The 14,383-nt window shown below is 42.9% G+C and overlaps 1 pseudogene across 1 annotated transcript; it reads left to right on the top strand.

Moving 5' to 3' along the window:
- Window positions 1–6,378: 6,378 nt before the first annotated feature.
- Window positions 6,379–13,706, top strand: LOC147009155 (uncharacterized; annotated as a pseudogene). The gene is made up of 3 exons (XR_015052984.1): window positions 6,379–6,733; window positions 10,056–10,118; window positions 12,558–13,706. The product of XR_015052984.1 is annotated as an uncharacterized LOC147009155 (transcript).
- Window positions 13,707–14,383: the final 677 nt, after the last annotated feature.

Below are 14,383 nucleotides of genomic sequence, written 5' to 3'. Positions count from 1 at the left end.
GTATTTTAATAAATATGTTCTACAACATAAGAATGAGGTATTTTCAATAAAGGATTGGCTTTATACTGATGTTGATAAACCGATAACTTTGGATTCAATTAAAATGTTAAATAATGAAAAAATTATATAGTTAAGAAAACGTAAGGCTCTTTTCGAAATCCAGAAGAAATTTTATTGGTTTCCTGTTGTAAAAAAATTATTTTGGATACAGGAATAACAAGAAATCCTGATGAATATATGTATGATATTCTATGGGGTGTAAGTGATTCAAGAATAGTAAGGGACGAGGAAGGAGTTGAAGAAACTGAGACAGAAGAAGAGGAAAAGGAGAAGAGAGAGAGAAGGAGAGAGAAGGATGAAAAGGAGAAGAGAGAGAAGGAGAGAGAAGGATGAAAGGGAGAAGAGAGAGAAGGAGGAAAGGGAGAAGAGAGAGAAGAGAGAGAAGGAGGAGAGGGAGGGAAGAGAGAGAATAAATAAATATGGAAACCAGTGAGATTTAAAAAAGATTGGAGGTATTACAGAAAATAAATAAGTCTCAACGTACCGAGGAGGAAAACAAAGAATTGACATGTCTATTTGAAATATTTTCGACAAGACTATTGACATAGTTTTCAAGGGAAATATATTGACTTTAATTAAAGTTTTTCATTTTTGGCTTAAATAAATGGAGGAGAGAAAAAGGTGGAAGGTTTTCAACTGGCGAAGTCAATCTGCTGATTTAAATCCAATGAAGCATTTCACTTAATGAAGAGGAGGCTAGTAGGAAACTCTTCAAAACACACAATGAAAATGGCTGCAGTAAAGGCTTGGAAAAGCATCTCAAAGGAAGATACCAAGAGTTTGGTGATGTCAATGGGTCACAAGCTCGATGCAGTTACTGCATGCAAGGGATATGCAACCAAATACTAACTATTATACTGCTTTAATTTACTTTATGCTAATCTGTTCCAATACTTTTGCTTAGCTAAAATTGGGGATCTGAACAGAAAAAGTGCGATAGTTAAACAATGGTAAAGCATATATGTATAGAAATACTAAGAAATAAAAGCTGACCTTTTGTACTCTTGCCGCATGTTATGTTCATCTTTTGATCTCAAATCCAAATTTGTCTATCATGAATTCCAGCAACCTCTGTGTCTGTGTCTGTCCGTTTGTCTGTTTGTCTGTGACCGCCATTTCTCAACGACTGCCGGTCCGATCTGATTGAAACTTGGCAGGAATATTGCCGGGGCCCCGCAGATGTGCCTTTTCGAGGTTTGATGTCGATCGAACGAGCGGTTCCCAAGTTACGGCCATTTATCTGTCGACCAATGACAAGACACGGTGCTATGACGTCATGAATGACGTCACAATTACTGTTTATTTATTTTAAATTTTTATATATATATTTTTTGCACAATCGACGGTCCGATCTGATTGAAACTTGCCAGGAATATTGCCGGGGACCTGCTGATGTGCTTTTCAAGGTTTGATATTAATCGGACGAGCGGTTCCCAAGTTACGGCCATTTATCTGTCGACCAATGACAGGACACGGTGCTATGACATCACGAATGACATCACAATTAATGTTTATTTATTTATTTTTTATTTTTTATTATTTCTTTTGCACGATTGAAACTTGCCAGGAATATTGCTGGGGACCCGCGGATGTGCCTTTTTGAGGTTTGAGAGAGAAAGAGAGAGAGGCTGCACATACTGGCACTCACCTTTGGGCACGCCCCTTCGGGCCCGTCCCTCCGGGCCCGTACTACTTGAGTAAATAACAATAACAAATTTCACTTCACCGTTACAATACTTATGGAGGGCACTGAATGTTGCACACAAACAGACACGGGTGAAAACATAAGGTTGGCAGAGGTAATAACTTTTTGTTTCATTTTTCCTGACACGATGTGAAGTGAACAACATTTCCCTTTCAAGAAAGAAAGTAACCGATACTGTGTGGGATCGTCACCCCATAGCACATTCATAACCTGCATGTCAGACTTATCCTAATGATGGTACCACACACTTTCGTCTCTTCTGCCATTTTGATTTCTTCTCCGACGATTTGTCTCGCATGATGATGTTGGTCAATAACTGGGTTAAATCCTTCTGGGTGTCTGAGAAGGTGTATCAAACTGCTTTTCAGCATACTTCTCACACGGTCATGTGGTAGTTTTGAAGGTAACCTTGCCAGCTGATCTATTGCTGTTGACCTTCAAGGTGTTATTTAAACGGTCCTTAGATAATCACTGATCAAAGGAAGATGTTGCTCAAAATTGTTAAATATAATCAGATATGTATCATTGTCCTTCCTACAACCAGTTTTTCCTTTCTGCGCTCCTGTGTCTTCATTTACCGAAAGATCAGGCATGATAAGCTGAAATAATACACTTGTGGAAGCAAAAGTTCTTCCTCAAGGTAGAAGGTAATGTTGTGCTGGAATGTTTCATCGTTTACATTCATGTTGTTTATTTTTTTATAATCTCGAAACTAACTACTGATTCTGAATATAGTTTGCTTTATTACAGTGAGGATTTAACCGGAATGTTGATTCAAAGTATTTGTTTTGTGTGGTTTCTTTTATTGCAGTTCCATTCCTCGAAATATATTTGCGTGTCATCTTCTCTTCTAATAAATGTCATTTTCTGTCTGGAGCACCAATCATGCCAAAATTACTGGGCTCATTACCACCAAACTTATGGTGAATAAATGAACGTGGAGAATCTGTGGTCTTGAAATGGTGAATAAATTAACGTGGAGAATCTGTTGTCTTGAAATGGTGAATAAATTAACGTGGAGAATCTGTGGTCTTGAAATGGTGAATAAATTAACGTGGAGAATCTGCAGCCTTGAAATGGCGAATAAATTAACGTGGAGAATCAGGTCAGGTCAGGTATGGGAGCATGTGCCAGAACAGCACGTCGCTGCGTCCACTTTCCGCCGGTACTCCAGGGGCCTCCGTCTGGCCATCCCCCAGGCAGATGCCAGGCCCATCCCCATCTCCTTGAGATGATGGTCAACCTGTTGCAACCATGAGGCACGTGGTCGACCCACTGGCCTCCTCCACTCATGAGACTCCCTCGCTGAGAGAATCTGGTGAGCAGGATCAGAGTCAGGAAAACGAGCCACATGTCCATACAGCCGCAACTGACGCTCACGGACTATGCAGGTAACAAATCTCATCCGAGTCTCTCTCAGCAACCGCTCGTTGGACACAAAATCCGACCAGCGATAGCCAAGGATTCTCCGAAGAGACCTGGTACCAAAGGAATTAAGTCTCCGTCTCAGATCCTTGGTCAGAGTCCAAGTCTCGCACCCATAGAGCAAGACTGGAAGTACCAAGGACCTGAAGACTCGGACTTTCGTCCTCCCGCACAGGTACCGGCAGCGCCACACCCCATGATCCAGTGAATCCATGACTCCCCAGGCTCGACCCAGACGTCTATTGACCTCTGACTCGCAGCCAGCAGAGACATGAATATCACTGCCAAGGTAAGTGAATCTCTCCACGACCTCAACATCCTCACCACAAACAGACACAGACAGGACAGCAGCATCCAAGATGTCACCGAAAGCCTGGATCTTAGTTTTTACCCAAGAAACCCGTAATCCCAACGGCTCCGACTCCTCATTCAGCACCTCGAGGGCCCCTAAGAGGATGTCTAAAGTCTCCGCAAAGATGACTGCATCATCTGCAAAGTCAAGGTCCGAGATCTTGACATTCCCAAATGACGCACCGCAACTTGATCTCTCCGACATCCTCCCTAGAATCCAGTCCATACAAGTGCTGAAAAGTGTGGGGGCAAGTACACATCCCTGACGAACTCCAGTAACAACTGGAAATAAGTCAGAGATGGTACCACCACACTTCACAGCACTCTCAGTACCAGAGTAGAGTTCAGACATCAGATCGATCAGTTTTGGTGGCACCCCACGAAGACCAAGAATCCTCCAGAGGACATCCCGATTCACTGAATCGAACGCTTTACAGAGATCAACATAGGCTGCAAGCAGCCCCTGCCGAAACTCTCGTCTGCGTTCAGTGAGGACACGAAGTGCAAGGATATGGTCAATCGTTGACCTCTTTGGTGTAAAGCCTGACTGCTCTGGACGCTGGTGCTCAAGCAGATGGTGGCGAACCCTATCGAGAATTATCCGAGCAAAGACCTTGCCCGGCACTGAGAGCAGCGTCACCCCTTGGTAGTTGTTGCAGTCTTGGCGATCACCCTTCCCTTTCCAGAGAGGGACAACAAGGCCCCTCTTCCAGTCAGTTGGGATGATGCCTGTGTTCCAGGCAGAGCACAAAAATGCATACAACGACACGAGTGCAGCATTTCCACTAGCCTTGAGAAGTTCGGCATGGATGCCACAGATCCCTGGAGCTTTGCCCCGTTTCAACTGGTTCACCGCAGCCCGTGTTTCCACAAGCGTAGGTGGACCACAGTTGATTCGAGGGTCAGCAACAGGGATTGTAACACCCTTGACGTTCAACTCGACAGTTGGGGGATCAGCCTGGTACAACCGCTCAAAGTAACCGGCCCAGCGGGCCTTCACTTCAGACTCCTCTGTCAAGAGCCTACCACTCTCTGCTCGAACTGTAGTGCTCCGAGGGATGGGCTTGGATGAACGTAATGCGCGAATTCCCCTGTAAGCGGGACGAGAATCACCTGTCCACAGGTGATGCTCTACCCCCTCACAGATTCCTCGCACATAGGCCTCCTTGTCCACCCTCAGTGCACGTACAGTTTTACGCCTCAGCTCCCTGAACAGCTCAGCTCTGCCATTCAGCCTGGCCCTGCGACTCTGGTCAATGGTATCCAGTGTCCCTTGAGAGACAAAATTCTTCTTTGCCCTGCGGTGAGCTCCAAGGCATCCACCGGCAACATCAAGGACGGTGGTCTTGAAGGCGCTCCACAACTCTTCAGGACCCCCCAAAGCACCCAGACCCCCAAGTGTCCACTCAGCCTGTTTGCAAACTCCTCAGCTACTCTCTCATCCCTGAGCTTGGCAACATCCAGCCTCGGCTGGGATGGTACCATTCTCCAGGATTTAAGGTGCAGCTTTAGAGTTGCTACAACAAGCCTGTGGTCAGTATTGAGGAACTGAGCACTCCGGTAGACCCTGCAGTTCTGGATCATCCTCCAACGACCGTCAATGAGGACATGGTCAATCTCCTTTGCCACACCGCCAGCGTTGGAATACCAAGTCCAGCGATGAGCTTGTGGGCGCTGAAACCATGAACCAGCCACCCTAAGTCCATGACTTCTTGCAAAGTCAAGGAACTTAGTGCCATTCTGGTTCATAGTTCCTGACCCATGGGGACCAACACACACCTCATAACCGTCCCTATCAGTTCCAGTCGATGCATTGAAATCCCCCAAGACTAGAAGTGTATCTCGTCTGGGGCACTGATCAACCACAGACTCGAGTGTGGCGTAGAATGCAGCCTTCACGGTGAGATCACTCGCCTCAGTCGGAGCATAAACAGAGACCAGGGAAATGACACCTAAGGAGTGACGAATCCTTAATCTCATAATACGCTCGTTGACCGGTGTTACCTCAATTATCATTGGGGTCAGCTTATTGGACACAGCTACAGCAACTCCTTGGGTATGGTAACCATCAGAGCGACCAGACCAATAGTAGGTGTAACCACCCACCATTATCTCGCCGCAATCCGGTCTCCGAACCTCAGAGAGAGCTGCAATCCCGATGTCCAAACGCTTGAGCTCAGATGATAACAGAGACAGGTGATCATCCTCTCTTAGGGATAGGACATTCCAGGCACCCACCCGAAGGGACCGCCTCAGGTTAACCCAAGGAGACCGCCGTCTGGTGGACGACACCTCAGCACCACTCCGACACACTCTCCCGCAATCTGACCCAGGGATGTTACCCCGTGGTTTCCCTCCTAATAAAGATTGGGGGTCCCGAAGGCTTTGCCCCAATCCCGTCATCCGGTGAGCTGCCCTGCGAAGGGAAGCTGCACAGGAGGTACTCCCACGGAGTGGGTTTTCAGATTTTTTTGCGTTTTTGCGTTTTGCGGAATGAAGGGTTTTACGGTGGCTGGAGTGCAAATCCTGCCACCAACCTCCTAATAAGAAGTGACCCAACTGCAGGAGGACGTCCGCAGACACAGTTGGGCACTAGATATGGATGGCCATTGGCTCACAAGGAGCTCCTCCGCCCTTTGACATGTTTTGTTTTTAATCCTGCTGGGTGTCCATATCCAAACACCCTCCTCACCAGAAAACCTGGTGGGGGAGACGGTTTAGTCGCCGACAACCCGACCATGGAACAGGTTAGTACAGGTTTACATGGTACCTGTAGCAGGTCACAAATCGAACCTGACCTGACAGAGGTGGAGAATCTGTGGTCTTGAAATGGCGAATAAATTAACGTGGAGAATCTGTGGTCTTGAAATGGGGAATAATATTGTTTGTTGAAGGTTCGCGGCGCTGCACGTGGTTTCAGTTTTACGGGAATATCTCACGTTCTGAACTCGTCTATCGTATTGTACTATCCGACTACACACTACCTCACAGTACCGTACTTTACTACACTCGACATTACCATCTCCTGCTGTGCGTCATGAACCGAAATCTCTCCGGTGAAGATCACAGAGCGAACTCCCGCTGATCCACGAGCGGTTCTGATGGAGGAAACACGGTCGTACCTGGAGATTCTTCGCCAGACCGCGGGTCCAGGGTCAATCCACCCGAGGATAAGGAGTTGGGACGCGGGACGTGAGCGTTCTCTCCGCACCTTGCTTTTCCCGTTACCGTGCTCGTTCGTGCTGTGCACTATTTCAGGAAATCATTTAAGTGGGGAATCTCATGTTAGTCTAAGTCTGGAAACTGACGTAAAAGAGTACAGAGATTACCGTGTAATACCGAGGTAAAGGGGTACAGACATTACCGTGTAATGCCGAGGCAAAAGGGCACAATGATTACCGTGTAATACCGAGGACAAAGGGTACAGAGATTACCGTGTAATACCGAGGGCGAAGGGTACAGAGATTACCGTGTAATACCGAGGGCGAAGGGTACAGAGATTACCGTGTAATACCGAGGGTGAAGGGTACAGAGATTACCGTGTAATACCGAGGGCGAAGGGTACAGAGATTACCGTGTAATACCGAGGGTGAAGGGTACAGAGATTACCGTGTAATACCGAGGGTGAAGGGTACAGCGATTACCGTGTAATACCGAGGCAAAAGGGCGTAGAGATTACCGTGTAATACCGAGGCAAAGGGGCATTGAGATTACCGTGTAATACCGAAGCAAAAGGGTGCAGAGATTACCGTGTAATACCGAGGCAAAAGGATAAAGAGATTACCATGTAATACCGAGGTTAAAGGGTACAGAGAACACCGTGTAATATTGAGGGTAAAGGGAACAGATTACCGTGTAATACCGAGGTTAAAGGGTACAGAGATTACTGTGTCATCCTGAGGTTAAAGGGGAACAGATCACTGTGTAGTACAGAGATTACCGTGTAATACCGATGTTAAAGGGCACAGAGATTACCGTGTAATACCGAGGCAAAAGGGCACAGAGATTACCGTGAAATACCGAGGCAAAAGGGCACAGAGATTACCGTGTAATACTGAGGTTAAAAGATACAGAGATTACTGTGTCATCCTGAGGTTAAAGGGTACAGAGATTACCGTGTAATACCGAGGTTAAAGGGTACAGAGATTACTGTGTCATCCTGAGGTCATACTTCTCCATATCTCTCCGTCTTGTGCTGGTGTTTTCATTTTCCAAGAAATTCCTTCAATTTTCAACTTATTCATTATCTTCTTTCCTCTTGTTTTTTCGTTGAAGTCATCATTTATCTAAATTGTACATATGAAAGCAACAGGAGGGTTAAACAAAAATATTTTTAAGCGGTGAAGCCACTTCTATATTTGACTGTCATTCCATGCATCCTCAAAAATGAAGAAGAAGAAGAAGAAGAAGAAGAACTTTTCAAACTCACCATGTGTAGTTAGTTCTCAAGGGTAATTCTAATGAGTTCTTAAATTATTCGAAAGGGCTTGATGTATTATTTTGAAGAAAATCCAGATGCCCATGACTGAGAGATAACCTGTAGAAAGTGTCAAAAGCATGCAAATCCCACACTGGCATCCAATCGGCTCAGCAAGAAAGGATCGGAAAAATGTCAGCCCCAGAAATGAAGCGATGGATGGAGAATATGATACAAGTAATCAGGAGTGTCCCACGCACAAATGGGCAATGATTTGCATTGATCAAGTCGTTACATTGTTGCAGTTCATATGCAGCACTCATGAACAGCAGTGAGATTTGCATCTCGCATCACTCGAGCAACTGTGCATCTGATTATTTGCAGACAACAGGCTGCACTATGCAATGCACATCTCAGAATATATTGCACGAATGAACCAACTGCAGTACTCACACCCTGCCATCTGGGTGATCAACAGTTCAAAGCCGACGAGTTCACATTCAGCATCAATCCCATTGCAATCACTTCCATCGGTATTGATCAGGCATGAAAGCAAATTAACAAATTCCGCAAAGGATATGGTGAGGTTACTGGGATAACAACTAACCCAGAATCCCTAATGAGGTATTGCCTCAGTACTCTTGGAGAGACAGGAGATGTTCGGTATTGAGAGATCAGTGACCAAGCAACACCATCATTTATCAAAGTCCTGTTCAGATGTCGAAGACGCTTCTCGTCTGAGCAGTTCTCCGATTTATATATAGGACTAGACAACCTGTGAACCCGTTTGGGTTCCCGTTGCGACCGGTTGATAAAAACAAATCATTTCAAAAAAAAAGAAAAGGAAAAAGATAGCTCCAGCAAACTATACTGCTGAGGTTGTTTGCATTGATGAAATTCTCCCGAAGAGTACGTGACTGAATCGGGAATTGATTTTTTAATAATTTTTTTCGTTGCCCGATTTGAACAAAACTTGATATTGCGCGTCAATGTGAAAAAAAAAACGGAGAAAAGAAAGTCGAAGAAATTATTGTGCGTAATCTTCTAAACACATTTTTATTAATTAATGAACACGGAAGTATTAGATCAAAATGACGATGTTTATTTTATGCTAGAAAATAAATCATCGTTTGTCTGTAGTAAATGTTTTATATTTTAAAATAAATCATTTCAAGAAAAAAAAGATAGCTCCAGCGAACTATATCGCTGAGGTTGTTTGCATTGATCAAATTCTCCCGAAGAGTACTTGACTGAATTGGGAATTGATTTTTTAATAATTTTTTTCGTTTCCCGATTTTAACGAAACTTGATACTGCACACCACAGGTGAATGGCGAGTAATTTGGGCTGAAAATTTTTGCGCTATCATGTACCGTCTTGGCTGTATTTCGGGAACATACATACATGCATACAAGATGAGAGTTTTATATATATATATATATATATATATATATATATATATATATATATATATATTTTGGTCCCTTTATAGAGTACTGTTCTTGCAACTAGGGAAGTTCAAGCTCGAAATATTTACTTGACAAAGTCGAGTCTAAAATAGTCTGACTTATCAACTCTCCCGGTCTCACCTCAAAACTCAATTTGTTTAAATTATGCCGTAATTTTGGATCGCTTTCCCTTTTGCAGAAATATTACTTTGGTTTCTGCCCCCCCTTCCCCCCGAGAACTGTTTGCTTGTATACCTCCGCAATTACCTCGACAACAAAATACTTGGCAAGCTACGACGTCACAGTTATGGTGTTTGTTTCTTTCCCTTCACCGCTCAGTTCGAGAATTATTTATCTTCTCGTATCTCCTAACAGTTCTAACCTTCCCTTTTCAACTGGTATGTTTTACATTTCCTCTTTTACAAAAACTCTTCCATTATATTGTCCTTTTCTTCCCGTCTCCGTTTCCTTTAAGGCCTGGTCTCCGTGAGGATGATACAATCCGTTACTGGAGACTTTAACATGAATTAAAAATCGTTGAGATCGTAAAGTGAGTTTTTGTTGATATATTATGATGAATGTTTTTTTAAACTTTTTTAAAATGTCAGTCTTTAAAATTTTGATTTATAAGTGGATTGTTTTTGTTTCAGATTTTATTGCGAAAGTGAAGGTGAAGTCCGAGTTTGTTGATGATTCGTTCCCTCAAGATGAAGGTTTGAAGCATAAACACATGATTGATATTGTAATTTTAGGGTTTATGATAATAATAATAATATCACAATTCAGAGTAAACTTTACCACTGTATATCCAGGACTTGTTATTTCTCCCAAGGTACAAATCTCTGTCAAGTTTGATATTAAATTGTGAATGAAAATCTCAGCCATGTTATTGATTCCTCCATTCCTGTTTCTCCGATTCTTATTCTGATGTACCATACTCTGTTACAGAACGTCGATGCTGCCGATGTAGTTTCTTGGCAAGGGTTAAACTGGGTGGTTTAACGTTGCCTTCCCAACAGTAGTGAGGCCAGGAATTTGGAATTTGTTCAAGGTGCCAGTGATAGCTTGCCGACTCTTCACAAAGGACACCGTGGAATCTTTAACGACCACCAACTAATGCTGGCAGCCAGGACGGCCAGTTTAACGTCCATCTGAGGAATGGCACACGCATTGATGAATCACCCTGTCTGTGAAACCCCAGGATGACAGTTTAGAGCTGGGTCAAGATTCAAACCCAGGCGAGATGGTTTAGACTTTAGAGGAGAGTGTGCTTCCTCTCGACCATCCTCTCTTCCCCATTCCTGTTTACTTGCGTTTATACAAATCATGAATACCGATCAGATTCCAAATGGTGAAAATGTTAATGTCGATCCTGAGCATTTTCCTGGACGTCCTGAATATTTATATATTTATTTTGTTTGATTGGAAAAACATCCTACGATGGGTCAGGCTGGAAGATGCTTTAAACCTAGGCCTGTAGATAGACTTTAACTCCTAAGAATGACTACCTGTGGTTGTAAAAAAAAAAATGCAAACACTGATAAAAAAAAATATATATATATATAATGATTGGAGGGAAGTTACGATGTATCGCTTGTCATGCACAAGTGTACTAAATTGTTTATTATTCTTATAAATAAACTTATTATTCTTATAAATAAAAAACAACAATAACTAAAGAATTTTTTTTTTAAAACTATGTACTCTGTTTCCATTAAAATTTGTCCTATATCTGTATTCATCTCTCACAAGGCTGAAGCTACACTGAAAGTATTCCATAAATGGCAGAAATTAAAACTTTCCCAATAACTAACTTGGTTGTTCTATCTGTGCTTTCAGTTGTAATTAGATGGTTAGTACAATAAACTCAGTTGTAATTAGATGGTTTTACCATCCTTTCAAAATTGATATATAACAGCACCCTGACATCATGGTTGGTTCTGTGAAGATACAGTGTAAGCTTTCAGTGTGGCCCATCTGTTTACTTCTTTTAATCCGTTTTAACAAAATCCCGAAAATAAAACTTGTAGCAGTTATATCCAGCACTGCGGGACATGGGTCTGTGCTCTGATGAACATCTCTCGAGTTTTATATCATTTCTCATTTGTTTTTAAAGATTTTCTTGAAATAAATATGAAAATTCTTGATTCAGTCATATCATTGTTTAGTTTTTGTGAAATTTCTTTCGTTTCATGTTTTATTGTGAAAGTGAAAGTGAAGTCTGAGTTTGTAGATGAATCATCCTTTCAAGACAAAGGTCTGAACCACAACATTCTGCTTGTCCAATTGACAGACATCGATGAGTGTACCTTGTACAAGGGAGCTCTCTCTCTCTGTCTCTGTCTCTGTCTCTTTCTCGACTCACCTTAAGGCTGTGAATTTATATGCACAGCTCATTAATAAACCAAATTCATTCAAATGTCATTATTTGTGGGAAACGTTCACACATCGACGGTCATTACGGAATCAAATTATATTTTTCTCGTTTGCTTTGTTTTATAATAAGGTCATTCTTTCCCATTCCCTTCCTTGTCCTTCACTGGGCTGACTCTTGATGTTGGAGAATAATCTCGGCTACAAGTTTTTTTTGTTGTTTTTTTTTTTTACGCTTGTCATGTGGTGGATCGTGCACTTTGACACACTTTTTTTCACGAATGAGCCTAATGGCCTCCTTTCAACTTGACTCAGTGACGTAATGGATAGAGAACGTCCGCTATAAGTCTGAGAGGTCAGTGGTTCAAACCTTAATCAAGTCACAAGAAAGACTTTAAAAATTGCACGTGCTACTTCCTTGCTTGATGCTCAGCATTTAAAAAGGATCGCCCATCCTTTGGATAGCGAAGGCTTTGGGCCAAATCTAAATTGCCTTCTCCTGCTTCAATGGTCCTTGCTGGAGAAATCACTTCATTTTTCATGTCTACCAGCGAAAGCACACAGAACAACCAAGTTCGTTATTGGGAAAGTTTTAATTTCTGCCATTTATGGAATACTTTCAATGTACCTTCTGCCGTGTGAGAGATGAATACAGATATAGGACCAATTTTAATGGAAACGGAGTACATGGTTTAAAAAATTTTTCTTTGGCTGTGTTGTTGTGTTGTTTTTTCACAACATGAGTGATTTATTGATTCCTTTCTGAATTGTTTTTGCAGATAATCAAAGGAAAATGGTTTCTTCTGTCAAGTCAAGTTCCCATTTGTTTTACACAGAAGTTTCTTTCAATCAGAACATGACACAGACTTCTTGTAAGGAGGACAACAAATATAGCCGTGGTGTTAAAACGAAGAACAATTGTATAACGACATTCAAGAAAAGTGAAAGGAAGGAGAAGCTGCACAAGTGTTCTGTTTGCAAGAAAGCATTTTGTTCATTAACATATTAAAAGAGGTGTGAAGCAATACATAAAGGTGAAATGCCATACAAGTGTACTGCGTGTAGCAAGGAATTTTATTGCTTATCAACTTTGAATTATCATAAAGTAAAACACACAGGAGAGAAGTCTTATAAATGTTCCCTGTGCAGTAAGGAATTCACTTCTTCATATTTATATCGACATCAAAAGATGCACATGGAACAGATAGAGAAGCCATTTAAGTGTTCTGTTTGCAATAAGGAATTTACCTACATCACACCATTGAAAATACATCAAAAAATACACACAGGAGAGAAACCCTACAAGCGTCTTGTGTGCAGCAAGGCATTTGCATCTGCTTCATATTTAAAGGAACATAAAAAATCCACACGGGAGAGAAGCCTTTCAAGTGTTCTGTTTGTAATAAGGATTTTACCACGACGAAGCATTTGAAAGTACATCAACGAATCCACACAGGAGAGAAACCTTTCAAGTGTTCACAATGTAAGAAGGCATTTAATCCATCAGCAAATTTACGTCGACATTACAGAATCCACATGGGAGAGAAACCTTTCAAGTGTTCACAATGCGGCAAGGCATTTAATCGGTCAGCAACTTTACGTCACCATTGTGGTGAATTGAAGGTCGTGACGTGTGATCACATGTTGCCCGGCTCGAGCACAGAAGAGATAAAGCTGAGGTTCGGCTCGGCCGCGGGGTTTGTCCCTGGGGCATTGTCGTTTTATTTGGGCGGCTCACTTGGTGCTCATTGAATGGTGAGAATACTGATTGATATATAATACTGATTTATTTTGCGGTGATTAGTTGCGCGTGTGTACCTTACTGCTTATGTACTCCATGCTGCGTCTGTATTTCCTGGTGTCCCCGTAGAAGCGGCTTCAATCAAATGGAATAAAGCCTACACTCTGAAGGTTCTTCTCTTGTCCTCATTTCAATTTATTCCATTTGGTTTTCTCGGCTCTCTCAACCAACGATGGACAAGATCTACAAACCAGAGAGGTTCGACGCAGACCCAAACGCGACTGACTCAGAAATGAAATGGTCGCATTGGTTCCGTTCCTTCTCACACTATCTGACCATCATCGAAGAGGGAGCTGACAAATTGGCCGCCCTCGTGAATCATGTCTCGCCCGGCGTATACAGGCTCTTCTCGGAGTGCGACACTTACGAAGCAGCGATCGACGTGCTGCAGGCGCTCTACGTGAAGCGCAAGAACGAGATATACATACGACATCTTCTCAACACACGCAAGCAAGCAGCCGGGGAGACAATCGATCAGTTCCTGCAAGCTCTGAATCAGCTGGGAAAAGACTGCAGCTTCCGGGCCGTAAGCGCCGAGGAACACCGAAAGGAAGCGACCCGGGAGGCATTCATCCAAGGACTTAGATCAGCCCACATACGGCAACGCTTACTAGAGAAAGCGCAACCCACTCTTGAAAAGGTAGTCGATCAGGCTCGAGCGATGGATACGGCACAGCAGCAATCTGAGTCATTTGGGACACCGATGCTGCTAATGAACGCCGCTACAGTGGAAACTCAAGGAACCCCACTGGCACAGACACAGCCAGACACAGGGATGGAGAAACACCCGAGGAGCCGGATACA

This window comes from Eptatretus burgeri, chromosome 17, assembly GCF_056783735.1.
Source record: "Eptatretus burgeri isolate ZD-2024b chromosome 17, Ebu_testis_v1, whole genome shotgun sequence".
Taxonomy (NCBI): domain Eukaryota; kingdom Metazoa; phylum Chordata; class Myxini; order Myxiniformes; family Myxinidae; genus Eptatretus; species Eptatretus burgeri.
Note: the sequence above shows the minus strand (reverse complement) of the source record. Positions and strands in the feature narration are given on the sequence as shown.